Source organism: Rhopalosiphum padi, chromosome 3, assembly GCF_020882245.1.
Source record: "Rhopalosiphum padi isolate XX-2018 chromosome 3, ASM2088224v1, whole genome shotgun sequence".
NCBI lineage: Eukaryota > Metazoa > Arthropoda > Insecta > Hemiptera > Aphididae > Rhopalosiphum > Rhopalosiphum padi.
In genome coordinates, this window is record NC_083599.1 from 64,287,524 (window position 1) to 64,300,282 (window position 12,759).

Sequence of the window (12,759 nt, forward strand, 5' to 3'; positions counted from 1 at the left end):
GAGACAGTGCTACGAATTATCAGTTTAAGAGAAACGTCTTAAAATATCATGAAATTGATCAATCGTTTATTATGACCGATATGGTTAATAAATCTCATCGGCTATCACAATTCATCATTTATAAATTTGTATTTGTTATCATATAAAAATATATAATTAAAGCATATATATCGTATTTTATGTTAATTTTTTTTTTTATTTATTACACGAATATTAGTAACTATGTATTATTTATGGAAATTTAAAATTTTCGTAACAAATCAATTATTGATATTTCATTTTTTTTTTTTTTTTGGTTATTAATTAAACACAATTACTTCCAAGCTATAAATATTGATTAATATTTCAAAAGAATGTTTTTGGTAGAATAATTATTACGTAGGTAATTTCGATGAAAAGCAATTTGAGTCAGTTTAATATCTTTTACTTGTAAATAATTATCCTTTTGACTTATTAGTTATTGTACAAAGCGCAGATTGTAAATATCCCGTTTATTTTAAAATGCATATGTATTTAAAAAAAGAATAAGGTATTTATGATTCATAATGCATGGTATAATATACCTACGTTAAAAAAAAAATGATGGTCTGGGACGCTTATAATTTTTATTATCTGTATATTCTATATAATCCCCTCAGCGATTTTTTCCCACTTTAATTCTATATCTACAGATTAAAAATTTGATAGCGCGCAGCTCTATACACGAAAGTGCTTATTATTTTTTTTTTCCGCAGTTTTTGAGAACATTGGAAGAATTAAATAAATTCAAGAATTATTCAACAAAGAGACTAACTGATTTTGTTTATAAGAATATTAAATTATGTTATTTAAAAGACCTTACATTTTTATTGATTATTTATTTTAGAATTTTTCATTATTTCTCAGCTTTAAGTTATACGAACTTATAAATATTTGTTTTTTTATTCAATCTAATTTGTTTGTTTTTAAATCTATTTAGACAATTCGTTTCATAAGCATTTAAAGTAAAGTTAAATTTACCGCATGATATAGATACCAATAAATAGCAATGACGGGGTAGGTATACCTACATTTTTGTTTTGTTTAAAGACTTTAGATAATTTTAGATTTAAAAACGGAAAATTTAAAATAAATGGTAAATTATAATAACATGATGTTATTCTACATCGCAAAACGGTAAACATAAGACGTTTTTAATACCGTTAGTAAATATTATGTAAAAAAAAAAATGGTAAACCCCAACTCAATTCAGAATTCTAGTTTAATAATATTGTATAGGTACGTCATTTGAGATAATTCAAGTTTGTAACTGTTAAAAATAATTTATAATAATCATAAAAGTGTGTTATATTAATGAGTATAATTCGTTTATTTATCTATACGTCAACTAAAAAATACATCATTTTTTTTATAAATCATTCATAATAATAATTAGGGGTATTTAATAACAAAAAAATCTCAAATAATTGTATAAATTCAAAATAAAGTATTAATTGTTGATTGATTTTAAAATTGATTTCTTAATATTTATTTTATGACTGTACACACGAATTTTTAATTCTTGTTTTTTATTTCTTAACAAATATTCTATTATATTTTGAACGCAAATTTATCAATGTGTTTCTAACAAAATATCAAAAAATTGTGCAGAAAATTCGACAACACGAGTTACAGTCGATTTAAAATTTCTAAAATTATTTTTAAGCTTTTTATAGGTCAGTAAATCTATATTTATAATATAAAAAATTTTATGAATATTAAAAAATAAGTTAAAAAATATAATATAATAGGTATAATTAAATTAGTGTTGGTGAATTGCGGTCCAATCCATTTAATAAAGTACTATAGTTTCGGCTCGGGCTTTTAAAGGCTCTGAATTATGGTCTAAGTTTATGAGAAGTACGTACGAGTTGTAGCCACACAACAATGAATATATTACATAATATAATATAGTACATACACATCACTATATATATATATTGAAAAAAGTATTTAAAGTAATTTACTAAATTAATTATTAATATTCAAATCAAATTAATAATAATAATAATAATTTATAATAACATAGTGTTTCACATGTAAAATGTCGGTTTAAATAATATTGTTTTGTCGGTTTTTTAAATAAAAATAATGTTAAAAAAAAAATAAAAGTATTCGTAGATCGTTCATCGTTATATGGGCCGGATAATTACTGTATAATTATTCGGGCCGGAAGTCAACGGTCTCTATATACCGGTAACTCACCCACAGTCAATAAAATACACTATACCTACAGTGGAACCTCTATTTAACGAACCAGAAGGTTATTTAAAAAAAATTCGTTAAATAGACATTTTGTCGTAAAGAAAAAAAATACATTCAAACTATATTAAGTATGTATAAATTATACATTTTTTTTTATTTATTGTTTTCGAAAAACTTTCTTATAACCTGTTGAATAACTTTTGTTCTATTCCGACTATAATGCTCGTACTTATTTAAATAAAAGTCTGATTTATGAGTGTGTACATTATAAATATGTAACAATATAATTATTTTTAAATTTGCTGTAAAACATAACATAAAATGAATTCGTTGAATAAAAAGTTTTTGTATGAAAATTGTTTAATTCCATTTATAACATTTCGTTATACAGAGAGAGAGAGAGTTAATATAGAAGTTCCACTGTAGTTGTAATACAATACAAATTATTGTAGGTATTAACAATTATTTGATGATTATGCATTAATATATATTATATTCATTAACTGAATTAATTCAGTATGCTCATCACGTAGGTCTGGACTATCTCAAAAAATTCCCTTAAAAAAAATGCAAAAATGACTTAAAAATCTCGAAAAATCCACTATACAAATTTAATGCATTTAAATGTATACATTATAGCTTAAAAACCTAGGCTACTACGACGATGGATGCACTAATCGGTAACTAATTCAATAATACTCATTGAGACCCAGCTATGATAAAATTATTATCGACAATAACTTTACTTGTCGTCCTATATAATTTATTATTTGTATCGTCGGCAGTTTGTCGAAAATCTCTTGTTAATCGCGAAAATGTTCGTTAATTTCTGAACAAATTGTGAAAAATGCACTTAAAGCATCAAAAAAATGCATTTAAGGTGTTAATTTTGTCAAAAAATGTAAAAACAAAATTTCTTTAAAATAATAAGTATCATCCAAAACACTTTTTATACTTACGGACCAACGTTTCAAAACACCGGAAAAAAAGATTCCTTTGCATCAAAATCCCAGCCCTAGCTCATCCTATATAGTATAAAAAATTATTAGTTATATTTGATTACATAACATTTTAAATGTGTATGCTATTTTCAATATAATAATACACATATTATATTAATAAGTAGTAGCTGACCGTACTTTACGTACAGTAACCTATGCAGAACAAAGAATTTGAAATAAAGGTTGATAACACCAAATGCGTAATACAAATATAAAAAAAACAAATCATAAACTATCATAACTTACAATCATTATAATTTATGTTTTTACTGTATTGTAGTTTTTAAATTATACAAACATGTATTTTTTTCATAAGTAATTATATGACTCGTTATTTTTCACTTTTGATACCATATGGCATGTATGATATATATCAGGAGTGGCGAACCTATATGGCGCGTTGGTCAAATTTCAATGGTACGCAAAAAAATTGAAACTATCAAATGCTAAGCTATTTATTAAATTGTGGTTATAAGAAACAAATTAAATACATTTTAAAAATCATAAATAGAAAAAAAAGTATACCTAATTAATACAATTGTATAATAAATCTGTAACTTTTTTTTTGTCCTAAGAATTTCTTTGGGCACGTGAAAATTTTCAAAATCTTGATAGAAAAATTCGGCACTTAACCCAAAAATGGTTCGCCACCCGTGATATATTATGTATATGCTGCAACTGCAAGCATATATACCTATCACGCGCCGTTTCACGGTTTGTTTCACGGTTTGGATCTTAAACCACAGTGGCACTTAAAAAAATAACATTACCTATTTTTTACTTATTTGCACTGGAAAAAAAAAATTTTCATCGGGAAAAAATTGTTCAAAATAATAAATAATCTTATGCTGTCCAAAATAATCCGTATAATATTGTACTAATTCTAACATGATATTTTAATTATCACGCGATACGCCGCTATGCTATTATATTCATGCCATTTATAATACACATTGATATCCATAATATTGGCTTCCCTTATATTGTTTCAAAGCCGAGTGGCTTACAAACAAAGGTATTACGTACCCAAATATCTGACCATTATCGCCTTTGAATATTGTCATGATATTTAACTATGACGTTTTACGTCGTGCTGGCGGTTTGGAATTCTAAATTTGATATTTAAAGTGGAATTACTGAAGCTGATGCTATAAATATAAATTTTGTGAAATCGCATTTTACAAATAAATCCTCGAAGGGTTTGGGCAATGCAGCAAGTGATCAAATCTAAAATTATAATATTATACCATTTGAATGTGCCCGACGTGCGACTCGGGCGTGCATAAATCCGTTGTATGTGATTCATGTCCTGATGTCCATGATGGTATAATATAGATGTCATGAAATTTAGTAGTTAACTTATAATATAAGAAATATTTCGCTTTTTCAGAAATTTTCTTCTTTTTTTTTTTTTTTTGTAAGACGTATTACTATAACGATAAGCGCCATTTTAATTATTGTATTTGCCTACTATTATTTATTTCAATGATTTGTTTATTGACTTATTATTATATTTTTTTAGTTGAAACACAAATGTCTTGTTTACTCGAATGTATATTTTTTTTTTATTTATTTATAAATGACTTATCAATATCTGTGTATAGGTAGGTGCATCAGCTGTGACCCCGACCGTAAATATTTGTACCGCGGGTGTGCTCATCATTATTTATATTGATAAAGAAGGGTGGATGTAGGTCAGGTATCTAATGTACCTAACTATAATAAATGTAATTTATTTTACTCCTATAGTAATATATTATATTACATAGATAGAGGCAATAACCTAAAATCAATCGCGAGTTTTTTACTCGCGTGTAAATTCGCTATTATAATAAATTTTAGTTCCTTAGCACTACATAACTTACTATAACCACTATAGATTCTTATACTATTCTTGTATAGACATAAAAGTCTCTTACCGTTTTCTGCTTGAGTCATTACTAGCTAAAAACTATTAAACTATTAAAATTAGTTTTTATCTTATTTTGAACTTTGGTAGGTATATTCTACCAAATTATCAATTCGGTTTTAGCTTCTTGCACCTTAAAATGCATCGATGTCACAAACTTGTTGATATGATATCTTTTTTTTCATGACAATAAAGTATATTAAACTTTTTCATTCGTGGACATGTCACAAGCATTTTATAGAATTTAATACGAAGGACTATTATTCAAACTAAAACGATTTAGTTTAGGCGGTAGAATAGTAATTAGTTTATAGGTCAATGATGCAAATAAGCTAAGACATACATTACGTGTGTTTTGATAATAAAAATAAATTACAATTTTTTAATTTAAAAATCATAATTAACCTTTTTTAATAATTAAAAATACTTAAAAGTAGTTAAACCCTAAGAAATTACTCAAGTAAAGTAAAATATTTAATTATGGGTGAATGAATTTCTGTTTAATTGCTATATGGTTGTAAAATTTACAATGTAAATGCACTGTACAAAATTAATTTAATAATTCTTTTCTTTGTAGTATTTGTTATTTATAATATTGTATTTTATTTTTATGCGCATTCTTTATCGACAATCATTTACGATTAATAACCATTTGGCCATTCTATATTTTATATCAGTTTTAAATACTAAACTTCGGTAAAACTATGAACGTTATATTACTTTTAAAAGATTAATCGCACTTTGTCGTTATTTAATTATGAAAATTATAAATGTCACATCAAATGCACACTTTAGCCCAAATCGACAGATAAAAAAAAAATCTGCAAGAGAATTTAAAAGAAACAAGATACGATTTTAACGTCCTAATAGTAGAAGCAGCTGTCATAGCCAAAAGTGTAAAGTTCTGTCGTTTCTCAGTTAAAAAAAAAATGTCTTAAAGTTTTATAATGTAATTTTGATGAACTGTAGTTCAAATTGACGTTTAATGTGTCCCTTAAGTTTATATTTCACAACACTATTTTTTAACATACTTTGACGGTTAGACGTCTAAATAAATTAAATTAACTAATATTAGGTTTCCGAAGGTTTTCAGGAATCAGTGATGAGTATTACGCAGTTATACGACTATCTTTTCAACATTATATAATATAACTTTTTTGAGTACTTAACTCTAGAAAGAAGAAGCTTCAAAATTTGTACTAAAAACACTTAAAATTTAAAATGTAGGTAGTATTTGAAAAGTTAAATTAATCATTTAAAAAGCTTAGAAATAAAAGAAAATCAACAAATGTTATCAAGAAATAAGTTTTAACGAGACCGCAATTATTATTTTCGTAGTAAATGTTTATCTACGAGGCTATAGAAGTATAGAAAGAAAAAAAATTTTTTTCGGTTCGTGACATTAAATATAATTTAAAATGTAAATAAACCAATAACGGACGGTATTATTGAAATATTAATATTAAAAAATACCTTTGTTGTCTTTATATAATATATTATAGCTTAAACGGGGTCAAGTAGGGAAAAAACTCATTATAAAACGGTCATTATATCGAAAATGGTTTGTATAGTTATATTTACCATTCAACGGGTACCTCTACGGGATTGATTGAATGTTTAGCAATAAGTCAATCATGTCAATCGTTTAAAAAAAACATTTAACTTTAATAACTTTATTTTACATATTATCAATAAAAATATTAATAAAATATCGCAGATAATTAGTAGTTAAATAACGGTGGGTTCTTACTTAAGGGTAGGTTATATGTATATTATGTATATATTTTTTTTGATAAAAAATAGTTTAACCTTTCATAGGTATATGAAAGTACCTAATAGAAAATCGCTTGTAATAAAATTCTAAGTTACAGTGACCTAGGTACTTAAAGACAACGGAAATTCAATACCTACTGCGCAACAGATCGACTTCCTAATGTTTTTATTTAAATTTATTTGAAATATATTACCCTACTTAACCATTATAATATGAATAATATTCATATATTCATTGAATATAATACATTATAGTCATTATACCTTGTATAAGAAAATAGGCTATTTTATTATAAAATATTTATATTTCTATACGTAATTATTTTTTCTATTAAATACAGTAAGTGAACTAATTGTTTGCAAAAAAAAAAATCACAAAATATATTCTAAATAATAATTTTTATAATACAACTACTTGTAAATAACTTATAAATCAATACCAACGTACCGTAGAACAATGGTTAAGAAAATAGTTTAACAATAATCAAAAAAGTCCACTTTCATTATGTATTTTAAATAACAATTTACCTACAGGTGAAAAGTTTCAAGTCCCTAGAAAAATTATTTTTTTAATTTACAACTAAAAATCGTGTATCAAAGAAAAAAAATTGTAATGCACAACAGTTAGGTTGCTTTATAGAACACCTTATGAATAACTAATTAAATGTTCGAAATAAACTTCAAAACAAAAATCACATAATACAAAAAGTAAAATTATATTATATTATCATATCTAATAATATTAATATTTTGTAAAATGTTCTACAGTTTTCGTTTTTTTTACAAAACAAAAACACAAAACCAAGTTTTTCTTATAAGATTTCTGTTTTTTTTACCTTCACGATTCTGGGTGGAGCGGCGAATATATTGATTTTAATGATGTGTGGGTTTTTTTTATGTGTGGATACACGATAAGAAGTCAAAAATAGGTTTCGATTTTCAGCTTTGAGGTTGGTTACTGATAGAAAATTGTTTCTAATTTATTCTTTAAAGAGATCAAAATTATAAATTCCTAATATTTAAAAAAAAAAATTGTTAAAAAGAATCAAAGGAAAAATAGCAACTTAAACACAAAATCAGTATTTAACTAAATCGGTTCTATTTTTTTGATTTAACTTAAAAACGAGTAACCATTATTTAGAATTTTTACAAAATGGTGATGTTAGTATTTTATAAACTTATGTATAATTGTTTTTAATAGGTATTTATAGATATTTTCAATTTTCAATTTTTTATAAATGTCGATAAAATACTATTCACAATTGGTCAACTTTTCAAGCATTTTGTCCAAATAAAAATTTAATACAATATTAATTTTAAGTTGTTCATTTACCAAATAAAAATATTCAAAAAACTGTTGTGACTATATTAAAATAATTTTTTTATAAGCGTTTCAAGTTTTAAACTTTGATGAAATTCATGAAATCTCGAAAATTAAAATGTCAATAATAAATGATTTTTGATAGTTTGTTGTGGTTCGTATACATAAAATGTTACATATTGTAATTTTGGTAATGCGTTTTATATTTTATAATATTAATAAGTTATTATAATTTAAAGCAACTTAGTGAGTGATGGTTAGTATAACCACTGGGGCACTGGATAAATTCATATTTTCCTCTAAGGCGGTAACCTAAATACACCGCTTTATGTTTAAGGGTGTCGGAGCCGGTGCATTTTTATACAGTACAAAAACTTGCCTTACACGAAAACGATTATGCCTAATGAATAGTGATAAAGTTGGTTTCCATACAGTTTTTGTATTTGAAAGAGTAAAAATCGAACTAAATTACTTCATAAATGTTAAATACAAATAATCGTTGTACAATAACTAGAATTGTTCGATAACTGGGCCTATGTTGAGATTTAATTTAACTGATTCTTCGTCAATGTCAATGGGGTACGTTCAACTTTCAATAAAATTACATTATGGACAGTGGCAGACTGGAAGAAAAAATCGGCCCGGGAAAATCTCAGCTCAAGTGACCCAGATTTAATTATAGTCATATACAGTGATAGTGTTAATTTAATATAAAATTTTTTTATCCAAAATTCTCCGTCATAATATACTACGTTTTTATTTCTTATTCTAAACTAGGTAGATAATATTCTAATAATTCTTAAATCATTGTAGTGATAAAATTATAACTAAAACAAAGATATTTATATAATATCATTGATTTTTTATAAAAACTAATTTAAAATCAATTGAATAAAAATACCAACCCGTAAACAATATAAAATAAGTGGAAATAAACATGGTATGAAAATAGATTCATTTGTATATTTAAACATTAAACAATTAAAAAAATGTATACATTCATAATATAAACTGGATTTTAAATATGAAAGTTTGTCTTTTAATGAATTACTTTTAGGTTTTAATAACTTTATTATATCGTCACGATCAATACTATATAATAATAACTCTTTCTCGATTGTCATCGTCATGAATGCGTTCAACTTTTCATTCGCCGACGAATTTCTTAGTCGATTTTTGATTATATTTAATAATGAAAAGTATCTTTCACATGACGGTACTCGAAACAATTATTAATATTGAAGTTTTTATTATTCTGAATATAATTATTCAATGAAATAACATTGAATTAAACAAATCAATATATACATACTTGAGGCCATGGCAATATTAATAAGTATTGATCAGCTTTGGAAAAACAATAATATTGTGAATCACTATATAAATTATATTTTATGAGAATATTATTAACAGAATACCACACATTTTTACAGGATTTACACTCAAAATTATTTATATACTTCATCAGTTTCACCATTGCTTTTTGATCATACTCGATATTGCTTTTTTCTTTTTGAATTCTAATTGTTTCTGGTAATATGATTGTTTAAGTGTAGTCCAATATTTAAAAAAACTTTGGAATTCTGCTCTCAGTTATTTTTGTATAATATAATGGTGTTAAGTATATACATATGATGAGTAACAATTAAAACGTTGTCTATCTCTGATATCAATGACGGATTAATACCAAACGGGGAATAATATGAGACGATTTAGATGTTAATAATATTAGACAAGACATTCAGCTGTACCGAGTAAAATTTAACGTTTATCAAGATGAAATATTAATAATATAATATATTTTACTTTATCGATGACCTAGTAGCAATAGCTACACGCCTACACAGCAAGCGATGAAACGAGACTAACACTGCAAGTCACGCGAATATGTAGCAGGCCCAAAGACTGTATAATATTATTATGACAACTATTATAAAAAAGAAAATGTTTAAGTTATCAAACTATATAGTTATTATACCTGTGTGAAACTTCCATTACAATAGCACATGTTGTATTCAAATGCGAACAGTGGTCCCCCGGAAATCCGCCCCTGATGACGGGATATATAATTGAATGTATTTTTTTTCGGATTTCCCTAAGTATTATTACAATATTAATACACGTTTTTACGTTAGTCTATTATTATTATTATATAAACTTATATATAGTATATATAATGTATTATGTATATAAATAAATATAGTATACCTACTGTATATTTAGTAGTTTAATATCGATTAGCTTTGATTGGCGTGGTTCGAAAAGTCAAAGGTTTTTCAGGTAAATAAATAATAAATAATATTCCCGTCGTTCTCATTGTCTACTCCTTTAAATAATAAAATAGTTATATAAATTACTTGCTTATAATAGATTTAAACATTATTATCATTAAATCGCAGTCGTCAGATTCCGATTCATCCATATTGACCATATTTACTCAATTACATCGCAAAATACCTACCAACATTGAACACACATATAAGTTATAACGATATATTATAGAACGGTATAAAAAATAAATCGTTGTTACCATTGTTGTTCGCATTGCAATATTTATCTGATTTTTCGTAAAATTCGAGATTATTTTTTTTTTTTCATTTTAACACTGATACAATAATAAAAACGTGCAAAGAAGAAAAATGTAGTACAATATAATATAATACAAGTATAGGCATCGGCGTCCAATAAATCACGAGATAGAGATTAGTCGTGCCATTATCGTAGTGCTGTAAAAAAAAAAAAAATCTTATAATAACCAATATTCTATCTATGAAATTGGGTGTAACAATATGACCGGACAAAAAAAAATCCTCAACGCGTACGCAAAATCTTATGCTCTCCGGTGTATAACGTCTATAGCTATTACGATCCGTTTCACAAAACTACTCGTACCTGCCCGTGTATGCCTTTGTGCCGCGTTTTACAAATTATTATTTCGTCTGTATGCGGTCTCTGCAGCGGGGCACGACGGGGACACCGCCTCCGTTTAACGTGAAAATCGTATATAACATGTATATTATATATATATAAACGGGGACGACCGTTTCGCGTACTCCAGTGAAACTGTACGCTTACCACTGTTGTAGTGTACACACTTGGCGCGTAATGATCAATAATTACAGCAAATCTGCGCGACCAGAAATATAATTCCGTGTGTAATGTACGCCGGATAGGCATGTATATAATATATATATATATGTGTAGTTCAAACTACAAACGCGGATATTTAATAATATATATATATACATGATATTATGTTATTACGTACATATATAAATGTTTTAATATAATATTATTGACGTTCACAATCCGTAAAAAAAAAAAAAAAATGTCAATACCGAACACACGACGTTATAATATACTACGCGCGCGGAGGCAGCTAAGTGCACTCTTGTATTATTTTTGTTTGCGGACATGATATTCTATGGATAGAGTCAACGTACGAAAAGAAAAACTATGTATTATTGTACAACGCACTAATGGAACTCGCCGCGCAGATAGTATCGCCGTCATTATACACAATATTGTACTCGGTGCCGTAGTATTATAATATTATTATATTTTATTCGACCGCAGTGCGTGCGACTTAGTATAGGTGTATAGGTGTACCTGCCTATAATACGTGTATAATATAATATAATATATAAATATTCCGCTGTACGCCGGTGCCGTCTCGAGGTGTATAAAAAATAGATACAGCCGATACGCGGAAGTAGGTAGGTAGGTATACCGTCAGGTATCGCGTATATACGTCATATATTATTGTTATACGTTAAAATACAACGTCATAATAATACAAACGACAGTCGAGCACGTCATACGATATTGGACGCAAACGAGTCGTGTCCCAAATACTGAATTGTGTCCCTCAGTTATTTTCGAGTTGCACACAATTTTACTTTAACTAATATACGTAAAAATTAAAAAGAATTATACAAAATATTTGAATAATATTACATATTAGGCAAACATTTAAATAATACCGTTTTTATACATTCTGTACATATTTTATTCTTATAAAATACAACTTGTGTAAAACTACATAAAACAGCTGGGACACAACTCGTGTACGAACAATTTCGTCGGGACACAACTCATTAACTGCAATACGATTATGGTAGTATGATATAAAAGGCCGCCCGCACTGGTAAAAAAGTTAATTTGACTATACGTCTATACGCCCTATAAAGTCAGTCAATTTTCTAATATTAACTCAAAGACTCGACTGGTTTAATTCACTGTTGAAATGATTTAGCTTTTTTTTTCAATTGATTTAAAAATAATTCAAAAATTTTTGATTTTAAATGTTTTTTAAATATTTAGTTTTAATAGTTTTTGTAAATTACTCGTATAATTATTGCATATTATGTAGGTTTGAATAAAAATTATCAAATACTATGACAACAGTGATAATGTTTTTGTTGTTTTTTTTTAAGTAATATTGCATATTTTTTCAAACACTTTATGTGATTCGCCTGCTTATTTCCGTATTAACTTTAAACTTGGCTAGTTAAATGTATTATTTGTTAACT

General features: G+C 26.3%; 1 pseudogene; it reads right to left on the bottom strand.

Annotated features, from left to right (window-relative positions):
• LOC132925334 (uncharacterized) overlaps window positions 1-5,162 on the bottom strand; it is a 28,313-nt pseudogene extending 23,151 nt beyond the window's left edge.
• Between the last annotated feature and the right edge of the window lie 7,597 nt (window positions 5,163-12,759).